At 41.6% G+C, this 10064-nt stretch overlaps 1 long non-coding RNA gene across 1 annotated transcript; it reads right to left on the minus strand.

The window, feature by feature from the left end:
* Positions 1-5580: 5580 nt before the first annotated feature.
* On the minus strand, positions 5581-8908 carry LOC143131660 (uncharacterized). Its single transcript, XR_012988161.1, has 3 exons — positions 8766-8908; positions 8329-8413; positions 5581-5806 (listed from the first exon to the last, which is right to left on the minus strand). It is a non-coding gene; the product is annotated as an uncharacterized LOC143131660 (long non-coding RNA).
* Positions 8909-10064: the final 1156 nt, after the last annotated feature.

A 10064-nucleotide genomic window follows, 5' to 3' on the forward strand; every position in this document is an offset into this window, starting at 1 on the left:
ACTATGCCACTCCATCATAACACTGGCATTTAAGTCAGATTTAACCACATGGACACACGAAAGAAACGTCACCGACACGCCCTTTCACTAGGTGTGAATTTTAACCGCATGTTCTACGCTTTGTTCAGACACAGCACATTTAAATAATCAGGCGCGCCTGCAGGTGTACGTCCGGTACGCACGTGCGTACCATCAGGCTATTCAACAACAAAAGAAAATTTCCCTTGTGTGTGTGTGTAATGTGTATTCACTCCAAATTGGACCACCATACCTTCCCAACTATGCACAGTATCCCATTAGCTGCATGCCATCAGGCTATTTACAATTTTCTATTATGTAACTTGCGCGTGAACATTTATCAAAATTAAAGCGCGGACATTTTGTTTGAGCAGGAGACAGAATACGCACGCAGGCACGTGTAGCAGGGTAAGCAGGCCCTGCTCTCTGTTGTCTGTCTCTCACTGATTATCATGATTGACAGACCCGCCCAGTCATTAGCCTTTCAATGATATATTGGCAGGCAGGTGCGTCCCGTGAGAGCACTCCTGCCTTTTCCCCTTCCGGGGACCTGATCATGGTGTTGTAGTGAAATGCACTGGTTTGGCTGACTGGTTGCCATCCTGATGGGCTGCTGTACAGCCAAGTGGCGTCAAGTGGGCGACGTGATTTGTTCAGTTTGGACAGGGCTGGTCCCTCATAGGAGTTTATTCTGTGTGGCTTGAAGGTAAGCTCCTCCACTCTGATGCTCACCTACTTGCCGTTTTTTTATCAAATAGGTAAAGGGAGTAACTATAATATTTCTATTTTTATAGAGACGGCACATTTGATCGTTGAAGATTGGCCACCTGGTGCATTGCCTGCCATCACCAACGGGCTGCTGTTTTGTCTCTGGATGTTTATTTTCTTTTGTGCAACCGTTGTATTTTGTGTTATTTGTTTGTCCCAGTTCAGTACCACTAGAAACAGGGGGCCTTGACGGTGGTTACAGTCTTTCCCTGGTTTCACCTGGTGTGCCTGACGTGAATTTTCGTCACTTGTTGCAGTGCGAGTGTGAGTTGTGTTGAAGTGTCAACTTGTTTGCAGTGCCATAACTTGTTTGCAGTGCAGTGTAAATTGTGTGCACGATAGCTCTGTCTCTCTCCTTCTGCCTTTCCACCAGTGATCAAGCCCCTGTCCTGTCTTGTTTTATGTCAAATCCTGTAGCTCCATTTGTAAAATAAATAGATATATTTTCTAAAACACGTCTCTGCCCAGCATGTGTCGAACCTGTGTTGCCAATTAGCAAGGTTGTGTGTGTGAATTGGTGACTTATTTCCTAGTGGTGACAAATACCCTAGGTGGCGTAGTCTGCTACTACTTTCCCCTCTTGAATCTGCCACACACGCAACTAGGCTAGGCTACTTGTTATTTTCTTTTACTCGGCTATCTATGGTTATCAGCACACAATGTTGAGCTAATTCACTAACTCAATACTCATCATGGATATCACAAGTTTAAACAACGAAAAGTGTTTAGGTGATGAGTGTGCGTACCATAGCATTAATTCCTGCAGGCGCCCCTGTACATAATGTCCGGAGGAAATACTAGGGGGGTAGTAGAACAACTGGCTAAGGCCTAGTCCACACGTACGAAACCGATCTTTTTTTCCTCAGTCTTCCCTGAAACCGCATCAAGAATATTTGCGTCCAAACGGATCCATCTCAACACGACTCAACACGTTACTTCATACCCCAGGCCTATAGGTGGCACTGTTTCTTTACAGAAATTGACCAAAACTTGCGCTTTACAAACAGACAGAATAGGCTACGACCAAATGGCTAGTGCAAGGAAACCAGAATTGTTTGTGTGGACTGATGGTGAACTGTCAACTGTAGTCAACTGTAAAACTAATAAACTTTATTTTACGGTTTGTGAAGGGTGCAGTCCCGTCCTTTATTTGGCTAATGCAGGTAGGCCTACTACCTTTACTTTCTTTGGTTGTAGGATAGTCCGTGATCCACATTAGTTTTGGCTATCACTGCAATTAGGCTACTAAACGCAAGGCTTACCCAAGTTCTAGGCTATTCTGTCGCCACATTTATACTATTGCTATAAAACCTTCGTTAACAGTCAATACTTTTGCCTGCATCAAATCGCGCATTCGCATTCAGTGTGCTACCATCGGCTTAACGTGAGTTCTAACTAGGGTTGCCAACCGTTCCGTAAAATACGGAATCGTCCCGTATTTGCAAGGAAAAAGATGTGTTCCGTATTGAACTGATACGGAACGCATTTTGTTCCGTATTATTGAGAATCAACTCGTGCAAATCCATGACAGATCAGTATTATAAGTTAGACTATGAACGAAAAATACACAATTTGTATGAAATAAAGGGAAACTTTGCTGCTGTCATTTATCCCTCTCAGTTCGTCTGTCATCACTATCCCAACAGAGAATTTTTCGTTTGAGCCACTGCGAGTCACGTATATTACGCTGATAGCGTAGCGTGAGATGACATGTCTTGTCATGAGTTTTACAGTGCATCTGTGCAAGATAAACAAATAGGCTAGCCTACTTGCTGCAGAGACAGAAAAAAGCCAGAAATAAAATAAGGCTTCACCAAATTCAGAGCTTCTGGAGCTGCTTGTGATGTTCAATATATTTTTTTCTATGACCGTATATCCGCCAGTTCAGTTTTCAGAGTTATTTGGTTTGAGTATAATAGGCTACAAACAGTTATTTCTTTATCATGTGTTTTTGCATCGAAATAATTCTTGTTTTGCACCAGATAGAAAATGAGTAGGCTAGTGGCTATAGAATGTAGTATATTATGTGCGCATTTTAGTAAATAATAGCTCACAATTTTGTAAAATGATGCACTATTTAGTAAAATAATACATACATAATTTCAATACCCCCCCCCCCCCACTAACTGAAGTGGATGCCGTGCCGGTGTACTTACTGAAGTGTATTATCGAACCCCCCCCCGTTCCTTATTTTCATATCAGAAAGTTGGCAACCCTAGTTCTAACCGTCTTTGTATGCTTATATCTGATTTCACTCGACTGTGAATGCATGTATATATGTTGTAAGACATGTAAAATAAATGAATGACACTGGCACTACGCACAAATTAATGTAGCCTAAACTTACACCGCACTTTCCTAATAACTTAAGTTCTCTCGCGTCACTGACAGTAGCTAGAATGCATAAAAAAACACCGGGAAAAACAGTGTTCAGTCCACCAAGTCATAAGCTATCGGCGCTGCGCAGCACCAGTTGTGATATTTATCTTACAGAGTGTAATCGTAGGTAATGTCATGTATGAAAACTAGTATTGTTAGGCAATACTATAAGTGCAAGTCCAGGGCAGCTGAGGTGTGGCAATGACATCATCTATACGCAAGCAGGATGTGCGGTTTCGCTGTCTAAACGAATTCAAACGGGCTACGGTTTCAGATTTCTCCACTCTGGGACCAGGTTTCAGAAAAGTGCGGTTTCGGGCAGTGCGTTTACAGGATTCGTTTGGACGCTCGGCCAAGACGAAGCAAAACCTCTGCGTTTAACCTAAAAAGCGTCTCCGTGTGGACAGGCCCTAAATTCGGACTTCCATATGACCGGTTATGTCGTTCAGATATACGGCCCCACCGTTTAACATCGGCAGAACCTCCGGTCTTACACGTATGTCTGAAAGCGCTTAGAGAAAGGCAGCCCACAGTTAATCAGGTGTAGATGAAATGGCTCTGCAATCAGAGGGGCAGCTCTGAACTTTCACCTGCTGGGACAGCAATCAAGAGTAAAATTGGCTGGCCCTCTCCTCCATCTATGCAAATATACAGTAGTATGTCTCACCCACGAGAAGTAACACTACCTGCAATTCTATGAGCAACGTTATCTTAAGTGGATTATGGATTATGAGATATATGTATGGATCCTATATTTTACTTTCTGATCATCTACATTGATTTCCATTGGTTTCACGTGTGTTACCATATATGTATTTTTCTTTTGTTCTACACAATGTGATGAACAGAAACAAGAAAAGAAACAAGTTCCCCGGGAATGTAAACACAAACAATAAGCATGTGCAATTAGAAATAGATTTAAATATAAAAACCCAGCCTTTTGTGACCCAAAAATGAGTTTAACTAGTGTGCAGTATTGAAGCTATGGAGCCCAAGTTAATTCTTCTGGGAGGAGAAGACTATAGGAGAATACATGAGAATGAAACAGGCTTTAAAAGTGACCAAGTGGAACACACATCAAAGAATAAATTATGAATATTTTCAATCATAAGAATGGGCGGTCAAAGGAGATTTAAGGGATTCACATTGATCCTCATGTAATAAGCTCCCTGGTGTCAACCAAGTACAATCTTGCTGAGATTTTGAAATATCATAGGCAAGAGAAATAGTCCCCTGTTCATATCAACTTCGGTATTTAAATATATGCTTGAGCTTGTCTTATAAGGAAATAAACAGCCTTCTCCCCATCCCCTTTCTGACACAGCCTCCACTCATATGTTACTTCCATCCACACCTTTAGTCTCAAAAATAATCTACCCATGGAAGCTACACACACGCACGCACGCACACACACACACACACAGACACCTACATGTAACTACAGCCCTGTGTTCTTTGCAATTATGTAATTGTGCAAGTAATCACATATTGTTCTTTCTCAGTCCTATTTTTTCATCTTTCAACTATTGTTTTGCAGGTTGTGTGTACAGAGTTTGTACTTCACAAAGTTTGGCACAGATGATCTTCAGACCAAGCCACACAAAGGTTTCCTGCCCATTTCAATAGTGTTCACCTAACACAGTCAATCAAAATCAGTGGCGAAGCCACCAAACCAGAAGTGCGTGTCCACACATTAGTCTGTTGTATTGGTCTGTATAATTGCATAGGCCAATTGCTGTAATGCAAGGGCCAACAACTGCTGTGGCGTGATCACATTTTTTTTTTTTAAGTGTCAAGTTTCAAGTTTTATTGTCGCAATATAGCAAAATTCTTGTGCCACAGTTGCCGTAGTGCAAGGAGGGGTGAATAAGCATGGGGGGGCATTACCTTGTGCATGCAAAGATGCAGGTTTAGTTTCTCACTGCTATCTCCTTGGAGAGAGCTGCACAGGAATAAAGGGTGTTTTGATGCAGACCTGCAGTGCTCAGTGCTGTTTAAAATGCTCTGCCTGCTGAAGTTAATAACAAGACTGAAGGCTGGAAGCCTGACAGCAGCCAGGCAGAACATCAAGGCACAATACATGGCCTGGTAGCAGGCACACGCATACAGTACACATACAGACACACATTTTTATATACATACAAAATGCATTATATTCAATACTTAAAATGCTACTTTAGCATGCAGTGCTACACAAGGTTGCCCTGGCTCCCAACATAAAGTATATATAAAGAATAGAATAGAGAATATCTTTATTGTCATTGTACATGTACATCAAGTGCAAAAGATAGTTCAATAAAATAACTTATAAAAATAGTAATCCTCTAAGTTTAATAAATAATTTTAAATAATGAACATTAAAACTCTAAAAGGAAAAAGTGAATCATGCCACCACCCACACAATACATTCCACATTCTGCAGGCATTCTCACTTCATACGCAAAATCAAGTTTTTGCAGCTCTGGGGTAGAAACAGTTTTTTAGACTGTCTGTGTTTTTATTGCTCTGTAGCGCCTGCCCGAGGGCAGCAGTTCAAACAGACAGTGTCCTGGGTGCGGTGGGTCCTTAACGATGCCATGGGCTTTTTTGAGGCACCAGGAACTGATAGATCTCCCAAGGAGGGAAGAGGGCAGCCAGTAATCTTTTGGGAAAACAGAAATAATACAAATCATCTCTAGAGAAAGCAAATATTATAACATATAGATGACACAAAACATAATTCAACAAACCTTTATACATATAACTCTGTCCTGTCTGTCTCCTAAATTTCTGAGTTACGTTTGTCTTCTTTGCTCTGCTGCTCACTATCTACTGTATGCCTGTCCTCTTTTTGAGAACCCAACCTCTACCCATTGTTCTTGTCTTTCCATCTGTCTGAACTGAGTGGATGTGTTTGCTAAGTAACAAGCAGATGGAGGAAGGCTCCAGAGAGAGCAGAGCTGCAGTGGACACTCCTGGACACTCACCCCTGTCAGAGTGAGGCAGAGAAAGAGATATCTAGCCCCCTTCCTCTCGGCCTCTCCAAATGACCTGCCTGCCCTGTGTGTGTGTCTTACCTGCCATCAAAATGACCACAGCAGGCCTTTTGCTGCAAGCTAAGATGCTGTCCAGATAACAGAAAATACAACTGACAGATTGGACCTGCCATCACAGTGCATTACTTACACGCCTCTCTCTCTCTCTCTCTCTCTCTCTCTCTCTCTCTCTCTCTCTCTCTCTCTCTCTCTCTCTCTCTCTCTCAGAGTATAATAACATACTGTAAGTGTTCATTTGTCCTTCATATATCCTTCAAATGCAGGACATTAAAATACTTAATACTTAAAAAACATCTCTTTATATACCACTCAATGCCACTTTCTTTTCATTTACATAAGTAAGTACATGAAAAAGCACATCTGCGTGTGTGTGAGTGTAGATGTGAGGCCCTTGCTGAGTAGAACAGTAAATGCGGTTACCATTTACCATTTACATCTCAGACAGAATTTTCCCGTTATCTGACTTATAGCATAACAATTATGTCTCACCTCACACCTTCTGATGCAAATAGCAGAAATCAACAGAATTCTTGAATATTCAGTATGCAGGGATTAGATGAAATAAAAATAGGTTATGGATGAGGCAGTTCTTCTGTAAGAGTCTGCTTGACACTTACAAAGGAAAGGTTCTTTCAAAGACTGTCTATATCTCACACTATTTGTAGTGTGGTAACACCATGGCTGTGTCCGAAACGGGGAAAAAATGCTGCCTTTTAAAGGTAAACTATGCAGTATTGGCAATTTCCTTACTGTTTTCTCAGTTTTTGCTTCTTTTTCGCTGGCTCTGTCATGACGAATGTCTGAGAAACTCCATCGCTACCTTTTTCTAGCCGGTGCATGGCGTGTATGTTTATTTGAATGCAGTAAAGCAATTCGTTACACTCGTTATACTTCCTGACACTGAGGCCGTCGGCCCGCCGGCCCACAGTTGCAAGGGTGGTTTTTCCGCTCACAGGCGCTAGGGGGAAGCGAGACGGCCACCATTCAACCCGAAAAAAGTAATATAACCATTCCAATGACTCTGAAGCTGTTAAAAGAAGGTAAATTAAGCTAAACAACTTGCATATTAAAGGGGTGGTTCAGGATTTTGGACATAGGACATCATTTCCAAGTAAGCAAGTGTGATATTTATCAGTGGAGACCGTTTTCAACACGTTTCATCCAGTCCTTCTAATTGCAGAGTTCGCAGGTGCTAGGCTAGCGCAAGTCAACGGTATGTGCTAGCCTGCCACTAAAAACAGTCTTACCCACTCCAAAGTACACCCGAGGCAAATAAATTATAATGCCAGACTATCGATGTAAATGTCTGTTTTGATAGTGTTATTTCTAACGTTATTCTATCCTTGCATTTCAACGATCGCAGTACATTTTGAGGGACTAGTTTCTTAGCAGCGGCGGAATTATACTTGCTCCGGTTAGTAGTACTGCGCCGAAAAGTAAACAGTAAAGCGCACTCCAATGGGGATACCTAGTAGTAGCCTTGGTAATATCAGTCCGCCGCTGAGATGCAAAATGACTACTACCAACTTCAGGGACCAAAGTATAACTATTGCAACGCGATGCGAGGGTAGTTGTATTTCTCACACTATTCTATCAACACAGACATTTACATCGATTGTCTGGAATTTGCCTCGGGTGTACTTTGGAGTGGGTAAGACTGTCTTTAGTGGCAGGCTAGCACATACCGTTGACTTGCGCTAGCCTAGCACCTGCGAACTCTGCAATTAGAAGGACTGGATGAAACGTGTTGAAAACGGTCTCCACTGATAAATATCACACTTGCTTACTTGGAAATGAGGTCTTATGTCCAAAATCCTGAACCACCCCTTTAAGCTAAAAAACCTGCAGTGTGCCTTTAAGATATCTAACAGAGGAGCGAGGCATCGAGGCATGTCCGAATTAAATATTTCTGTGAAATGCTGCCTTCTAAAATACCTTTGTTTTATCGAATTTTGATGGCAGCATAAATGTATCCTTCATGCTACCTTCAACGTCCAAAATACGATTTAATTGTTAGCATCTATTGCTGAAGTCAAACGTTATGTTATTCCGCTTTCTCGTATCCTGACAACAGTGTTCTGTGTTGCTATCTTGCTTGGCTGTCCGAAACAAAGTTTGTAGCCGGTACCTTGATGCCTGATACGGCAAGTGACTCGGTAGAGAGCTGAAGGCAGCGAGACAGCAGGCAGCTTCCGTTTCGGACAGCATGAAGTCTGAATAACATTGAATTGCCAATTAAATAAGTGAGGTATTCACCTAAAGTAACATTGACATAATCAGTTCATTATGAATTCATCATGTGTTCAGTATGTAAACATTGGGAATTATGAGTTAGTTTACTGCTTGTACCTTATGAATTCATCATGAGTTCAGTATGTACATATTAGGAATTCATCATTTATAACAAAGGAAAACACACTGATAACAGACTCTTAATAACAGACTATGAATGAGAAAAAGCATATGTGTTAATCTTTAAGTAATGTTGAAAACATACTTAGTAATGATGAATTAAGTGTTTGTGTAACTAATGCTAAATAGTGTACCATTACTGTAAAGTGTTACCTTTGTAGTTAACGAAATCTCCAGCATCTTGTTCCACCAGTACACACCAAAACGTAGTGTAGACGTATTGGCATAAAACACAGAACTTGTCCCAGTCCTGGCTGGACTGAGGACACACTTCCACCATGAGGTGGCTGACAGAGATATACCTAAACAACAGGACACAAAGAGGCTGAAGATTATGTGTAGGCTTTTATCCTGATATTTTTCACACAAATACACACGGCAAGTTCAAGCTCTTCACTTCAAGTTTAGTAGGCCTGAAAATATACAGGACAATTCCTTCTGCATTTGGGAGACACAGACACAAATAATGCCTTTTGGAGGTGGAGCTGCAACATAGATGGTATCAAGCATTTTTGTGTCACATGGCTTGAATATATTTATTATAAGTATGACCTCTTTAAAACTAGGGAGCTTTGGCATGGGCCTCCCCTATGCATTCGTTAGAAACCAGTGCCCCCTCAACAGATCAATGACGTCTTCACAGGTATAAATAGAAAGAGAGCAGATAACAGGAGCTATGGGGGATGCTCCCATCTGCATGGGTGAAGAATTTCAGAGGGGAAAACCCTTCCTTCAGTAAGGAAAGACACATAGGACTGCTGTTAGGCCCTTCTCGCAGTCTTCTTATTTAGACCCCGTTTACACGAGCATGTGTATTTTTATAAACGAAGACATTTCCCTACGTTTGAGCCTTTCATTTAGACGCAAACGGAGAATTCGCTCCGTAAAACGGTTATCCAAAAAAACTCCGGCCAAAGTGATTTTTTTGGAAAACTTTGTTTATGCGTTTGGTTGTAAACTGTGGTAAACGGAGTTTTGGGCAGCCAACGTCACAGTATGCGACAGAAGTACACCAAATGTGTGACCAATGTTTACATTTACATGTTCTCACGAGCGACTTCACATTTTGGGGCTGAGGTGATCATGGATGCGCTCAGAATAGCCATCACGTTTATGTTGGTGCAGACCCTTTTTGTCTGTTTGCATTTGCAAATTCAGCTCATCTTTTATGTGGAGGAGCACAGAAGAATGTGTTGGCCTACTGTATCGACAACAACTTGCTTTACCGCTGCTATCCGAAGAAGAGAGTACACTTCCGTTTCCGGTGGCTCTCGCAACTTTTCAGGATTCTGATTGGTTAATGTGAGTTTGAGCTTATCGTTAGACTGCCACTGTGGTTTGGCGTGCTCATGACAGCATGTATGTACACGGGTTCGTGTAAACACATTTTTTTAAAAAAACGGTCTCGTGTAAATGCAGTTTTATTTGCAAACGTAGATGGCCAGATATTCG

The sequence above is a fragment of the Alosa pseudoharengus genome, unplaced genomic scaffold (genome assembly GCF_046254945.1).
Source record: "Alosa pseudoharengus isolate Yale_2024_CS ecotype anadromous, Long Island Sound unplaced genomic scaffold, YU_APseudo_1.1 YU_APseudo_1.1_scf_18, whole genome shotgun sequence".
In the NCBI taxonomy this organism is placed as follows: Eukaryota; Metazoa; Chordata; class Actinopteri; order Clupeiformes; family Clupeidae; genus Alosa; species Alosa pseudoharengus.